At 38.5% G+C, this 16,086-nt stretch overlaps 1 non-coding gene across 1 annotated transcript; it reads right to left on the bottom strand.

Annotated features, from left to right (window-relative positions):
* Window positions 1–4,637: 4,637 nt before the first annotated feature.
* Window positions 4,638–4,745, bottom strand: LOC112788541 (small nucleolar RNA R71). Its single transcript, XR_003195901.1, has one exon. It is a non-coding gene; the product is annotated as a small nucleolar RNA R71 (small nucleolar RNA).
* Window positions 4,746–16,086: the final 11,341 nt, after the last annotated feature.

The following is a 16,086-nucleotide window of genomic DNA, read 5'->3' as shown; positions in this document are numbered from 1 at the left end:
TTCCCCCTTCATTATGAGCTATTGGCTTCAGAATTGGGCCTCCAATCCATCAAAAACGCAAGTCACGTGCATTTTTAATGAAGGCATGTGCGGGTACTTGTGCGTACGCACAGATGTGTGCGCATGCACACTCGGCCAAAATCTCTAGTTGTGCGCACGCACACTTCGCGATGCTCAGGATGGTCGTGCAACGCGTAAGATGCTGCTCGCGCACACATTTCGCTCTGCTTTGGTTCCTGTGTGTACGCACGCAGGTCTGTGCGTACGCACACATTGCTTTACTCTCCTCCTTTGATTCTTCATGCTTCCTCCTCTTTGCATGCTTCTCTTCCATTCTCACCAAACCATTCCTACCTTATACATCTGAAATCACTCACAAACAACATCAAGGTATCGAATGGAAGGTAAATGGAATAAAAATAGGCTAAATTAGGCACAAAAGAGCATGTTTTCATAATCAAGCACAATTTAGGAGGAAAGTTCAAAAGCATGCTGATGAGCGGATAATTTATACGCTTTTTGGCATTGTTTTTAGTATGTTTTTAGTAGGATCTAGTTACTTTTAGGGATGTTTTCATTAGTTTTTATGTTAAATTCATATTTCTGGAATTTACTATGAGTTTGTGTGTTTTTCTGTGATTTCAGGTATTTTCTGACTGAAATTGAGGGACTTGAGTAGAAATCAGATTCAGAGGTTGAAGAAGGACTGCTGATGTTGTTGGATTCTGACCTCCCTGCACTCAAAATGGATTTTCTGGAGATACAGAACTCAAAATGGCACGCTTCCAATTGCGTTGGAAAGTAGATATCCAGGGATTTCCAGCAATATATAATAGTCTATACTTTGACCAAGAATAGACGACGTAAACTGGCGTTCAACGCCAGCTTTCTGCCCAAATCTGGCGTCCAGCGCCAGAAAAGGAGCCAAAACCAGAGTTGAACGCCCAAACTGGCACAAAAGCTGGCGTTCAACTCCAGAAAGGACCTCTACATGTGCAACACTCAAGCTCAGCCCAAGCACACACCAAGTGGGCCCTGGAAGTGGATTTATGCATCAATTACTTACTCCTGTAAACCCTAGTAGCTAGTTTATTATAAATAGGACCTTTTACTATTGTATTAGGTATCTTTGATCAGTTGTATGCTATCTTAGATCACGTTTGAGGGCTGGCCTCTAGGCCATGCCTGGACTTTCACTTATGTATTTTTAACGGTAGAGTTTCTACACTCCATAGATTAAGGTGTGGAGCTCTGCTGTTCCTCAAAGATTAATGCAAAGTACTATTGTTTTCTATTCAATTCATCTTGTTTCGCTTCTAAGATATTCATTCGCACTTCAACCTAAATATGATGAACGTGACAATCATCATCATTCCCTATGAACACGTGCCTGACAACCACTTCCGTTCTACCTTCGACTGAATGAGTATCTCTTAGATCTCTTAATCAGAATCTTCGTGGTGTAAGCTAGAATGATGGCGGCATTCAAGAGAATCCGGAAAGTCTAAACCTTGTCTGTGGTATTCCGAGTAGGATTCAATGATTGAATGACTGTGACGAGCTTCAAACTCGCGAGTGCTGGGCGTTAGTGATAGACGCAAAAGGAGGGTGAATCCTATTCCAGCATGATCGAGAACCGACAGATGAATAGCCGTGCCGTGACAGGGTGCGTTGACCATTTTCACTGAGAGGAGGGGATGTAGCCACTGACAACGGTGATGCCCTTGCATAAAGCCAGCCATGGAAAGGAGTAAGACTGATTGGATGAAGATAGCAGGAAAGCAGAGGTTCAGAGAAACGAAAGCATCTCTATTCGCTTATCTGAAATTTTCACCAATGATTTACATAAGTGTTGCTATCCTTTATTTTAAGTTTATTTAATTGTTATTCGAAAACCCCATTAATATTTTATATCCGCCTGACTGAGATTTACAAGGTGACCATAGCTTGCTTCATACCAACAATCTCCGTGGGATTCGACCCTTACTCACGTAAGGTATTACTTGGACGATCCAGTGCACTTGCTGGTTAGTTATGCGAAGTTGTGAAGATATGTTTAGACCATGGTCCTGTGCATCCGTTTTTGGTGCCATTGCCAGGGAATCAATTTCGAACAACAATTCACAACCTGAGTAGCAATTTCGCATACCAAGTTTTTGGCGCCGTTGCCGGGGATTGTTTGAGTTTGGACAACTAACGGTTCATCCTGTTGCTCAGATTAGGTAATTTTCTTTTTGTTTTCTCTTCAAAAATTTTTCAAAAAATATTTCAAAAAAATTTTTTTCTTTTGTTTTCGAAAAAAAAAAAAAATGTTTTGAAAAATATAATTTTTTTCTTCAGAATTTTTAAGAATGAATTCTAGTGTTTCATGAAGCATGTGAAGCCTGGCTGGCTGTAAAGCCATGTCTAAATTCATTTGGACTGAGGCTTCCAACCATCAGCTGTTATACGACTGTAGGGTATGTCAGGCATGTCATGTCTGAATTACATGCTGAAGCTTGGCTGGCCATTGGCCATGTCTAGTGTTTTGGACCGGAGCTTTCATTGAAAGCTTGGCTGGCTAGTGAGCCATGTCTAATTCCTGGACTGAAGCTTTAGACTAACATGACAAGATTCCTGGAATTCATATTAAAAATTTTGGAATCCTTATTTTCTCTTTTCTAAATAATTTTCAAAAAATATAAAATAAAAATCCAAAAAAATTAAAAAATCATAAAAATCAAAAATATTTTTCTGTTTCTTGTTTGAGTCTTGAGTCATGTTATAAGTTTGGTGTCAATTGCATGTGCATCTTGCATTTTTCGAAAATTTCATGCATTCATAGTGTTCTTCATGATCTTCAAGTTGTTCTTGGTAAGTCTTCTTGTTTGATCTTGATGATTTTTTGTTTTGTGTTGTTTGGTGTTTTTCATATGCATTCTTGAATTCTTAGTGTCTAAGCATTAAAGAATTCTAAGTTTGGTGTCTTGCATGTTTTCTTTGCATTAAAAATTTTTCAAAATTATGTTCTTGATGTTCATCATGATCTTCATAGTGTTCTTGGTGTTCATATTGACATTCATAGCATTCTTGCATGCATTCATTGTTTTGATCTAAAAATTTCATGCATTGCATCATTTTTCTTGTTTTTCTCTTGCATCATAAAAATTCAAAAATAAAAAAAATATCTTTCCCTTTTTCTCTCATCAAATTCGAAAATTTGAGTTGACTTTTTCAAAAAATTTTTAAAATCAAGTTGTTTCTTATGAGTCAAATCAAATTTTCAATTTGAAAATCTTATCTTTTTCAAAATCTTTTTCAAAAATCAAATCTTTTTCAAATTTCTCAGTTATTTTCGAAAATTCCAAAAAATATTTTTCAAAAATCTTTTTCTTAATTTTATATCAAATTTTCGAAAATAACAATAACAATTAATGTTTTGATTCAAAAATTTCAAGTTGTTACTTACTTGTTAAGAAAGATTCAAACTTTAAGTTCTAGAATCATATCTTGTGATTTCTTGTGAATCAAGTCATTAATTGTGATTTTAAAAATCAAATCTTTTTCAAAACTAATTTCAATCATATCTTTTCAAAATATCTTCTTATCTTATCTTTTTCAAAAATGTGATTTCAAAATATCTTTTCTAACTTCCTAACTTCTTATCTTTTCAAAATTTGTTTCGACTAACTAACTAACTTTTTGTTTGTTTCTTATCTTTTTCAAAACTACCTAACTAACTCTCTCTCTCATTTTCGAAAATCCCTTCCTTCTTTTTCAAAATTTCTTTTTAATTAACTATTATTTTAATTTTTAAATCTTAATTTTCGAAAAACTACTAACATTTTTCAAAAAAAAAAAAAAACTATTTTCAAAAATCACTAACTCTTTTTCAAAATTTATTTTCGAAAATTCCTTCTCTCTCATCTCCTTCTATTTATTTATTCATTCACTAACATCTCATCTCACATCTCTGCCCTCCTCACAGTTGTGTTTCTTTCTTTACATCACATTCTTTGTCTTCTTCTTTTCTTCTACTAACACAAGGACCTCTATACTGTGGTATAAAGGATCCATATTATTATTATTATTATTTTTTTTTTCTGTGCCCTCTTCTTTGTCATATGAGCAGGAGCAAGGACAAGAATATTCTTGTTGAAGCAGATCCACAACCTGAAAGGACTCTGAAGAAAAAACTAAGAGAAGCTAAATTACAACAATCCAGAGATAACCTTTCAGAAATTTTCGAACAGGAAGAGGAGATGGCAGCCGAAAATAATAATAATGCAAGGAGGATGCTTGGTGACTTTACTGCACCTAATTCCAATTTACATGGAAGAAGCATCTCTATTCTTGCCATTGGAGCAAACAACTTTGAGTTGAAACCTCAATTAGTTTCTCTGATGCAGCAGAACTGCAAGTTTCATGGACTTCCATCTGAAGATCCTTTTCAGTTCTTAACTGAGTTCTTGCAGATATGTGATACTGTTAAGACTAATGGAGTAGATCCTAAAGTCTACAGGCTCATGCTTTTCCCTTTTGCTGTAAGAGACAGAGCTAGACTGTGGTTGGATTCTCAACCCAAGGATAGCCTGAACTCTTGGGATAAGCTGGTCAAGGCTTTCTTAGCCAAGTTCTTTCCTCCTCAAAAGCTGAGCAAGCTTAGAGTGGATGTTCAAACCTTCAGACAGAAAGAAGGTGAATCCCTCTATGAAGCTTGGGAGAGATACAAAGGACTGACCAAAAAGTGTCCTTCTGACATGCTTTCAGAATGGACCATCCTGGATATATTCTATGATGGTCTGTCTGAGTTATCTAAGATGTCATTAGACACTTCTGCAGGTGGATCCATTCACCTAAAGAAAACGCCTGCAGAAGCTCAAGAACTCATTGACATGGTTGCAAATAACCAGTTCATGTACACTTCTGAGAGGAATCCTGTGAATAATGGGACGCCTATGAAGAAGGGAGTTCTTGAAGTTGATACTCTGAATGCCATATTGGCTCAGAATAAAATATTGACTCAGCAAGTCAATATGATTTCTTAGAGTCTGAATGGAATGCAAGCTGCATCCAACAGTACTCAAGAGGCTTCTTATGAAGAAGAAGCTTATGATCCTGAGAACCCTGCAATAGCAGAGGTGAATTACTTAGGTGAACCTTCTGGAAACACCTATAACTCATCATGGAGAAATCATCCAAATTTCTCATGCAAGGATCAAAAGCCTCAACAAGGCTTTAATAATGGTGGAAGAAACAGGTTTAACAATAATAAACCTTTTCCATCATCCACTCAGCAACAGACAGAGAACCCTGAACAAAATACTTCTAATTTAGCAAACTTAGTCTCTGATCTATCTAAGGCCACTGTGAGTTTCATGAATGAAACAAGGTCTTCCATTAGAAATTTGGAAGCACAAGTGGGCCAACTGAGTAAAAGGATCACTGAAATCCCTCCCAGTACTCTCCCAAGCAATACAGAAGAGAATCCAAAAGGAGAGTGCAAGGTCATTGACATAAGCAAAATGGCCGAACCCAATGAGGGAGAGGAGGACGTGAATCCCAAGGAGGAAGACCTCCTGGGACGTCCAGTGACCAATAAGGAGCTTCCCTCTGAAGAACCAAAGGACTCTGAGGCTCATCTAGAGACCATAGAGATTCCATTGAACCTCCTTATGCCCTTCATGAGCTCTGATGAGTATTCCTCTTCTGAAGAGAATGAGGATGTTACTGAAGAGCAAACTGCCAAGTTTCTTGGTGCAATCATGAAGCTGAATGCCAAATTATTTGGCATTGATACTTGGGAAGTTGAACCTCCCTTGTTCATCAATGAACTAAGTGATCTGGATCAACTGACATTGCCTCAGAAGAGACAGGATCCTGGAAAGTTCATAATACCTTGTACTATAGGCACCATGATCTTTAAGGCCCTGTGTGACCTTGGTTCAGGAATAAACCTCATGCCCCTCTCTGTAATAGAGAAACTGGGAATCTATGGGGTGCAAGCTGCTAAAATCTCATTAGAGATGGCAGACAATTCAAGAAAACAGGCATATGGACAAGTAGAGGACGTGTTGGTAAAGGTTGAAGGCCTTTACATCCCTGCTGATTTCATAGTCCTGGATACTGGAAAAGAAGAGGATGAATCCATCATCTTAGGAAGACCTTTCCTGGCCACAGCAAGAGCTATGATTGATGTTGACAGAGGTGAAATAGTCCTTCAATGGAATGAGGACTCCCTTGTGTTTAAAACTCAAGGATCTCTCTCTGCAACCATGGAGAGAAAGCATGAAAAGCTTCTCTCAAAGCAGAGTCAACCCAAGCCCCCATAGTCAAACTCTAAGTTTGGTGTTGAACTCCCATATCCAAACTCTAAGTTTAGTGTTGGAGAGTCTCAACAATGCTCTGAACATCTGTGAGGCTCCATGAGAGCCCACTGTCAAGCTATTGACATTAAAGAAGCGCTTGTTGGGAGGCAACCCAATTTTTATTTATCTAACTATATTTTTCTTAGTTATATGTCTTTATAGGTTCATGATCATGAGGAGTCACAAAATAAATATAAAAATTGAAAACGGAATAAAAAACAGCAGAAGAAAAATCACACCCTGGAGGAGCATCTGCCTGGCGTTCAACGCCAGAACAGAGCATGGTTCTGGCGCTGAACGCCCCAAAATGGGCAGCATTCTGGCGCTGAACGCCCAGAACAAGCATGGTTCTGGCATTCAACGCCAGAAATGGCTAGTAAATGGGCGTTGAACGCCCAAAATGGGCACCAACCTGGCGCTGAACGCCCAGAGTTGTGTGCAAGGGCATTTTACATGCCTAAATTGGTGCAGGGATGTAAATGCCTTGACACCTCAGGATCTGTGGACCCCACAGGATCATCTCAGGAACTGTGGACCCCACAGGATCATCTCAGGATCTGTGGACCCCACAGGATCCCCACCTACCTCATCATCTCTCTTTCCATTCATGATCATCCCTTCTGTTTTCCATTTACCACTCACATCCATACACCCACTACCTTCAAAATTCAACATCTCTCTCCCACCCAATCCCACCCATATGGCCGAAACCTTTCCCCCCTCCCTTCCCTATATAAAGCCCTCCATTCTTCATCAAATTCACACAACACACCCCTCTACACCCTTCTTGGCCGAAACACTTCCCACTCTCCCTCTCCTCCATTTCTTCTTCTTCTTCATCTATCCTTTCTTTTATTGCTCGAGGGCGAGCAAAATTCTAAGTTTGGTGTGGTAAAAGCATAAGCTTTTTGTTTTTCCATTACCATTGATGGCACCTAAGACCGGAGAATCCTCTAGAAAGGGGAAAGGGAAGACAAAAGCTTCCACATCCGAGTCATGGGAGATGGAAAGGTTCATCGCCAAAGCCCATCAAGACCACTTTTATGATGTTGTGGCCAAGAAGAAGGTGATCCCTGAGGTCCCTTTCAAACTCAAAAGAAATGAGTATCCGGAGATCCGACATGAAATTCAAAGAAGAGGTTGGGAAGTTCTAACAAATCCCATCCAACAAGTCAGCATCCTAATGGTTCAAGAGTTCTATGCTAATGCATGGATCACCAAGAACCATGATCAAAGTAAGAACCCGGATCCAAAGAACTATGTTACAATGGTTCGGGGAAAATACTTAGATTTTAGTCCGGAGAATGTGAGATTAGCGTTTAACTTGCCCATGATGCAAGGAGATGAATGCCCCTACACTAGAAGGGTCAACTTTAATCAAAGGTTGGACCAAGTCCTTATGGACATATGTGTAGAAGGAGCTCAATGGAAGATTAACTCCAAAGGCAAGTCGGTTCAACTAAGAAGATTGGACCTCAAGCCTGTAGCTAGAGGATGGTTGGAGTTCATTCAATGCTCAATCATTCCCACTAGCAACCGGTCTGAAGTTACTATAGACCGGGCCATCATGATCCATAGCATCATGATTGGAGAAGAGGTGGAAGTTCATGAGATTATACCTCAAGAACTTTACAAGGTGGCTGACAAGTCCTCCACTATGGCAAGGTTAGCCTTTCCTCACCTCATTTGCCACCTATGCAATTCAGCTGGGATTGACATAGAGGAAGATATCCTAATTAAAGAGGACAAGCCCATCACTAAGAAAAAGATGGAGCAAGCAAGAGAGCCCATTCATGGAGCTCAAGAGGCGTATGAAGCTCATCACCATGAGATCCCGGAGATGCCTCAAATGCACTTTCCTCCACAAAACTATTGGGAGCAAATCAACACCTCCCTAGGAGAATTGAGTTCCAATATGGGACAACTAAGGGTGGAACATCAAGAGCACTCCATCATGCTTCATGAAATAAGAGAAGATCAAAAAGCAATGAGAGAGGAGCAACAAAGACAAGGAAGAGACATAGAAGAGCTCAAGGACATCATTGGTTCCTCAAGAAGGAAACGCCACCATCACTAAGGTGGATTCATTCCTTGTTCTTATTTCTTCTGTTTTTCGTTTTCTATGTTATGTGCTTATCTATGTTTGTGTCTTCATTACATGATCATTAGTAGTTAGTTCTTTGTCTTAAAGTTATGAATGTCCTATGAATCCATCACCTCTCTTAAATGAAAAATGTTTTAATTCAAAAGAACAAGAAGTACATGAGTTTCGAATTTATCCTTGAACTTAGCTTAATTATATTGATGTGGTGACAATGCTTCTTGTTTTCTGAATGAATGCTTGAACAGTGCATATGTCTTTTGAAGTTGTTGTTTAAGAATGTTAAATATGTTGGCTCTTGAAAGAATGATGACTAGGAGACATGTTATTTGATAATCTAAAAAATCATAAAAATGATTCTTGAAGCAAGAAAAAGCAGCAAAGAACAAAGCTTGCAGAAAAAAAAAATATAGAAAGAAAAAGAAAAAGCAAGCAGAAAAAGCCAAAAGCTCTTAAAACCAAGAGGCAAGAGCAAAAAGCCAATAACCCTTAAAACCAAAAGGCAAGGGTAAATAAAAAGGATCCCAAGGCTTTAAGCATCAGTGGATAGGAGGGCCTAAAGGAATAAAATCCTGGCCTAAGCAGCTAAACCAAGCTGTCCCTAACCATGTGCTTGTGGCGTGTAGGTGTCAAGTGAAAACTTGAGACTGAGCGGTTAAAGTCAAGGTCCAAAGCAAAAGAAGAGTGTGCTTAAGAACCCTGGACACCTCTAATTGGGGACTTTAGCAAAGCTGAGTCACAATCTGAAAAGGTTCACCCAATTATGTGTCTGTGGCATTTATGTATCCGGTGGTAATACTGGAAAACAAAGTGCTTAGGGCCACGGCCAAGACTCATAAAATAGCTGTGTTGAAGAATCATCATACTGAACTAGGAGAATCAATAACACTATCTGAACTCTGAGTTCCTATAGATGCCAATCATTCTGAACCTCAATGGATAAAGTGAGATGCCAAAACTATTCAAGAGGCAAAAAGCTATAAGTCCCGCTCATTTAATTGGAGCTATGTTTCATTGATAGTTTGGAATTTATAGTATATTCTCTTCTTTTTATCCTATTTGATTTTTAGTTGCTTGGGGACAAGCAACAATTTAAGTTTGGTGTTGTGATGAGCGGATAATTTATACGCTTTTTGGCATTATTTTTAGTATGTTTTTAGTAGGATCTAGTTACTTTTAGGGATGTTTTCATTAGTTTTTATGTTAAATTCACATTTCTGGACTTTACTATGAGTTTGTGTGTTTTTCTGTGATTTCAGATATTTTCTGACTGAAACTGAGGGACTTGAGCAGAAATCAGATTCAGAGGTTGAAGAAGGACTGCTGATGCTGTTGGATTCTGACCTCTCTGCACTCAAAATAGATTTTCTGGAGCTACAGAACTCAAAATGGCGCGCTTCTAATTGCGTTGGAAAGTAGACATCCAGGGCTTTCCAGCAATATTTAATAGTCCATACTTTGACCAAGAATAGACGACTTAAACTGGCATTCAACGCCAGCTTTCTGCCCAAATCTGGCGTCCAGCGCCAGAAAAGGAGCCAAAACCAGAGTTGAACGCCCAAACTGGCACAAAAGCTGGCGTTCAACTCCAGAAAGGACCTCTACACGTGTAACACTTAAGCTCAGCCCAAGCACACACCAAGTGGGCCCCGGAAGTGGATTTATGCATCAATTACTTACTCCTATAAACCCTAGTAGCTAGTTTATTATAAATAGGACCTTTTACTATTGTATTAGGTATCTTTGATCAGTTGTATGCTATCTTAGATCACGTTTGAGGGCTGGCCTCTCGGCCATGCCTGGACTTTCACTTATGTATTTTTAACGGTAGAGTTTCTACACTCCATAGATTAAGGTGTGGAGCTCTGCTGTTCCTCAAAGATTAATGCAAAGTACTACTGTTTTCTATTCAATTCATCTTGTTTCGCTTCTAAGATATTCATTCGCACTTCAACCTGAATATGATGAACGTGACAATCATCATCATTCCCTATGAACACGTGCCTGACAACCATTTCCGTTCTACCTTCGACTGAATGAGTATCTCTTAGATCTCTTAATCAGAATCTTCGTGGCGTAAGCTAGAATGATGGCGGCATTCAAGAGAATCCGGAAAGTCTAAACCTTGTCTGTGGTATTCCGAGTAGGATTCAATGATTGAATGACTGTGACGAGCTTCAAACTCGCGAGTGCTGGGCGTTAGTGATAGACGCAAAAGGAGGGTGAATCCTATTCCAGCATGATCGAGAACCGACAGATGAATAGCCGTGCCGTGACAGGGTGCGTTGACCATTTTCACTGAGAGGAGGGGATGTAGCCACTGACAACGGTGATGCCCTTGCATAAAGCCAGCCATGGAAAGGAGTAAGACTGATTGGATGAAGATAGCAGGAAAGCAGAGGTTCAGAGGAACGAAAGCATCTCTATTCGCTTATTTGAAATTCTCACCAATGATTTACATAAGTGTTGCTATCCTTTATTTTAAGTTTATTTAATTGTTATTCGAAAACCCCATTAATATTTTATATCCACCTGACTGAGATTTACAAGGTGACCATAGCTTGCTTCATACCAACAATCTCCGTGGGATTCGACCCTTACTCACGTAAGGTATTACTTGGACGACCCAGTGCACTTGCTGGTTAGTTATGCGAAGTTGTGAAGATATGTTTAGACCATGGTCCTGTGCATCCGTTTTTGGTGCCATTGCCAGGGAATCAATTTCGAACAACAATTCACAACCTGAATAGCAATTTCGCATACCACATGCTATTTGAGGGAATAAGTGCAGGTTTATATGATGAAATCCACTCAATTTCAACCAAAAATTATCGTAAAATATGGATTCATCAATTCCCCCACACTTAAACACTAGCATGTCCTCATGCTAATCACATTCAAAGGAGATGAATAAAAGGGCAAACAATTTATTCGATGTACTAGTTATATGCATGCAACTACTCTAGATATCACCTACTAATGTCTACTCTATCTAAATTTGGTAGAAATAAACTACAAAATTCCAATAAATCTCAAGAAAACCCTAGGGCCAAGGCAAAAAGTCAATGCACTATGATCAATGTCCAAAGAATTGAATCGAGATTTTCAAAACTAACCAACAAATAACTTGCACGAAGGTATAATAAAAGGAACAAGAACATAGAATTGAGCGATCGAATGATAATGGCCAATTCGCATAGGTTAGGAATTTGATCATCAAAATGGAATTGGCGTTGTGAGTATAGTCCTAACCCAACAAATTGACCATCAATCAAATGTTATCACAATACAAAACAAATTATAACCGAGAGTATTTAGCTCCTGGGTCGTCTTCCCTAGGAGTTGCAATGAAATGTATAATTATTGGCTATGAGAGAAAGCATGGGGGATTGGGAACGAAAGAGATCAAGAGATGCAAATAGCAAGGAATTGAAACAAGCATGCAAGAAATTGAAAAGAAAGCAATTAAAGGACACTTGGCAAGAAGTGGGTAATCTAGGTTTCCTATCCTAGTTGTGGACCACAAAGATGGCAATTGTGTGGAATCAATCCAAATTAATCAATCCTCCTTGAGAATTAGTCAAAAGCATAATTGATCTCAATCCATAAGTCCTAGTCAACTCACTAATTAGTTAGTGAAAGACTAGCGTCAATGGAAATGAAACCAATTAATTATTCTCACACAATGCAGAATGGACATCCACAACTCAATCCCATCCAAACACCCAATTTCTCAACCAAGAGTGTGGAAACTAAACATGCAAGAAATTAAACATCAAAGCAATAAAAGTTAAAGCAATTAAATGCAAGGAAAAGAAATGGCAAAAAAGTAACTTAACATGCAAGAAAGTAAATGAAAGCAAGCAAAAGTCAAAACAATAAAACTTCAAAAGCAAGAAACCTCTTGGCAAGTAATTGAGGACTAAGGCTACCTATCCTAGCCATTGACCACAAACATATGATGATTATGAAGAGTTAATCCTACTTAGTCAATTTTACATCGAAGATAAGTCAAATAGGCATAGTTAATTTCAATCCCTAAGTCCTATGTCAACACTAAGGGGTCACATAGAGTCAAGGGAGACCAAATCAACTAACTACTCTAATATATGAAACAAGAATAGACATCAAGGACTCAAGGGACACCAAAGTCAACAATTCCAAGCCAAGAGTGAAGAAAAGCTATGTAAAAACTAAGCCAAGCATTTTATTAAACACTTGGAGTGCATGAAAATAAAATAATATTAAATTACATTAAAAATAAATTCTATAACTACCAAAGCAAGAAAATAACAATAACAATTAAAGAAAGCAATAAATGAAAATAAAACATAAATTGCATTAATTAAAAGTAAAATTAACAAAGAGTGTCATAAAACATAAAATGACAAAATAAAGGAAATAACAAGAGAAAGGAAGAAGAACAAGAAGCAATAACAATAAATGACAAGGAAAAGTAAATGGAAACAAGAATTAAAAGTAGAAATTACAAGAAATTAAACTAAAGAACCCTAATTCTAGGGAGAGGGGGAGCTTCTCTCTCTAGAGAACAACCTACATAATGCTAATCTAACCCTAATTTCTCCCCCCTTCACATAGAGTAAGGCCTTCCTTCATATAGCACTCAATCAGCTTCAGAAAGCCCCAAAATTGGGCCCTAGAGGCCCAAAAATCGCCCCCAGCGATTTGCAATAAACGAGTCACGTGCTGGGACATGTGCGGAGCACAGGTGTGTGCGTACGCACACATGCTGGTTTTCTTCTTGTGCATACCCACAGGTTGTCGTGCATACGCACACATGGTTTTGTGGCTTTTGTGCGTACGCACAGGTGGTTGTGCGCACGCACACTCCAATGTGTGCTTCTCCTTTGTTTTCTTCATGTTTTCTCCCTTTGTACATGCTTCCTTCCACTTTTGCCTTGTCAAACTCGCTGCTAGGACCTAAAATCACTTAACAAACATGTCATGGCATCGAATGGCATAAAAGTGGGATAAAAGTGATTAAAATAAGCACAAAATAGCATGTTTTCACATTTAGGCACAATTAGGGGAGAGAACACAAAAGCATGCTATTTGGATGAATAAATGTGGGTTTATATCATGAAATCCATTCAAATCAAACCAAAATATACCGGAAAATATGGACTCATCAATTTCCCCACACTTAAACAGTAGTATGTCCTCATGCTAATCACAAGCAAAGGAGAAGGATAAGGAGGGAAAGCAATTTATTTAATGCGACTAACTACATGCATGCAACTATACTAAATACTATCTATCTATATCTATATTATGATTCCTATTGATTTGGTGAAAACAAACAATCAAATTTCCAAGCAAGAATATGGACATGTAGGGCTAAGCAAAGAAGTAGCTCAATGTAAACAAAATCTAAAGAATTGATTCAACTTATCAAAATGAAGCAACTTGCAAGAATACATGATAAGAAGTATGAAAACAAAGAGTTGAGTGATCGAACCCTCACTAGGTGTATATGCACTCTCTACGCTCCGTGTTTAGGGTTTAATCACTCAAGTCTCCTCTAATCATGCTTTCAAGGAATTACTTTTCACCTAGCAATCAACAAATATTTGATGCATGTAAGCAAGTTTCATGAGGTCTTTAGAAGGTTGTAATGGGGTTAGGGTAAGGGTAAGATGAATATATGGCTAAGTGGACTAAATGATTGAATCTTTGATTAGCTCAAGTATCCAGCTCAACCTATATCAATCTAATCACAAAAATGCATTCTAACCACCATTACTTCTTTTCACATACATTCATGCCTTAGTTTCTATTCAAAACACATATGCATTATTAATTTATTTTTTTTCTTTTCTTTGGGGCAACCTTTGTCCCCTTTTATTATTTTTTTTTCATTTCATTTTTTTTCTTTTTTTTTCTTTTTATATGACAAATGCATATGGTTAAAGCAAATTGACACATGAATGTGCACCCATTTTCCAAATTTTTTCAATAATTTTCCAAAATAAAATTTTTCTTTACCAATATTTTTCAAAATTTTCCCCACACTTAAATGACGCACACACCTTAACCTAAGCTAATCAAAGATGTAATTCAAGGTAATTCATGGTTTTTCGCTTAGGGTTGTTGGTGGACGAAATTGTGATTCACACTTTTCACAACTCCGCACAACTAACCAGCAAGTGCATTTGGTCGTCCAAGTAATAAACCTTATGTGAGTAAGGGTCGATCCCACGGAGATTGTCGGCTTGAAGCAAGCTATGGTCATCTTGTAAATCTCAGTCAGGCAGATTCAAATGGTTATGAGGTTTTGATAATTAAAATATAAATAAAACATAAAATAAGATAAAGGTACTTATGTAATTCATTGGTGGGAATTTCAGATAAGCGTTTGGAGATGCTTTGTTGCTTCTGAACCTCTGGTTTCCTATTGTCTTCTTTCATTCATGCGTGCTCCCTTCCATGGCAAGCTGTAGGATTCTCTCAGTGAAAATGGTCCTCTACGGTTTCTGCACCGCTAATCAACTGTCGGATTTCTCGTCTCGGATGAAAAATACCAGGCACAGCTACCGCATGGCTAATCATCTGTCGGTTCCCGCTAGCGTCGGAATAGGATCTATTGATCCTTTTGCACACTGTCACTGCGCCCAACATTCGCAGGTTTGAAGTTCGTCACAGTCATCCCTTCCCGGATCCTACTCGGAATACCACAGACAAGGTTTAGACTTTCTGGATCCCAGGAATGCTGCCAATGATTCTAGCCTATACCACGAAGATACTAATCTCAAGGATTCGGTCCGTGTATTAGATATCCAAGAGATACGCACTCAAGCTGTCGCCCAATGACTACGTTGAGCTCAGATAGAACAGAAGTGGTTGTCAGGCACGCGTTCATAGAATTGAGAATAATGATGAGTGTCACGGATCATATCATTCTCTAGATTGAAGTGCGAGTGAGTATCTTAGAATAGAATCAAGCGTGATTGAATAGAAAACAGAAGTAATTGCATTAATTCATGAAGAACAGCAGAGCTCCACACCTTAATCAATGGGGTGTAGAAACTCCACCGTAGAAAATACATAAGTGAAAATAGTTTAGGCATGGCCGAATGGCCAGCCTCCAAGTCCAAGGATCAGATCTAAAAATGATCAAAGATGTTCCAAGATGTGAATAAAATAGTAAAAAATTCTATTTATACTAAACTAGTAACTTAGGTTTACAGAAAATGAGTAATTAAGTGCAAATAGTGCAGAAATCCACTTCTGGGGCCCACTTGGTGTGTGCTTGGGCTGAGCATTGAGCTTTACACGTGCATAGGCCATCCTTGGAGTTAAACGTCAGCTTGGGTGCCAGTTTGGGCGTTTTACGCCAGTTTTAGTGCTAGTTCTGGCGTTTTACGCCAGAAAGTTTTAGGCTGAGTTTTAGCGCCAGTTTGGACCATCAAATCTCGAGTAAAGTATGGACTATTATATATTGCTGGAAAGCCCAGGATGTCTACTTTCCAACGAAATTAAGAACGCGCCAATTGGGATTTTGTAGCTCTCGAAAATCCACTTCAAGTGCAGGAAGGTCAGAATCCAACAGCATCTGCAGTTTTTTTCAGCATTTGAATTAGATTTTTGCTCAGGTCCCTCAATTTCAGCCAGAAAATA

This window comes from Arachis hypogaea, chromosome 20, assembly GCF_003086295.3.
Source record: "Arachis hypogaea cultivar Tifrunner chromosome 20, arahy.Tifrunner.gnm2.J5K5, whole genome shotgun sequence".
Taxonomy (NCBI): Eukaryota; Viridiplantae; Streptophyta; class Magnoliopsida; order Fabales; family Fabaceae; genus Arachis; species Arachis hypogaea.
Note: the sequence above shows the minus strand (reverse complement) of the source record. Positions and strands in the feature narration are given on the sequence as shown.